Source organism: Penaeus monodon, chromosome 33, assembly GCF_015228065.2.
Source record: "Penaeus monodon isolate SGIC_2016 chromosome 33, NSTDA_Pmon_1, whole genome shotgun sequence".
Lineage (NCBI taxonomy): Eukaryota > Metazoa > Arthropoda > Malacostraca > Decapoda > Penaeidae > Penaeus > Penaeus monodon.
In genome coordinates, this window is record NC_051418.1 from 24,792,101 (window position 1) to 24,792,515 (window position 415).

The following is a 415-nucleotide window of genomic DNA, read 5'->3' on the forward strand; positions in this document are numbered from 1 at the left end:
CAATAATTTCCTCCGGGTTAGATTTAATCGGGTAACAGGTGGAGCCCGCCATGTTACCGAAATTCGCCTGCTATTCGCAAAACCGCCAAATATTGTTACACTTCTGATGGTTTACAGAAACCTAAATTTATCCTTTGTGGTGGGATAAAGGAGTAATGACAAGAGAGTAAATATCGTGACGGTGAATTTGTAAAACATGTAGATGTGCGAATAGGCGGATTCGAATTCATCGCACACCACGATTCAAGTTCGAACCTTCAGTGACAGAAACGTGGCTTATATTATAGATTAAAACAAAAGGTGGCTGTTCTTTTATTTATCTCTCCACTTTCTTTATATTTCAATATACATTATTTTCCACAGGTTAGTTGCGCCTTCATGGTTATTAAGGTACTTCACATAAATGTTGATGACT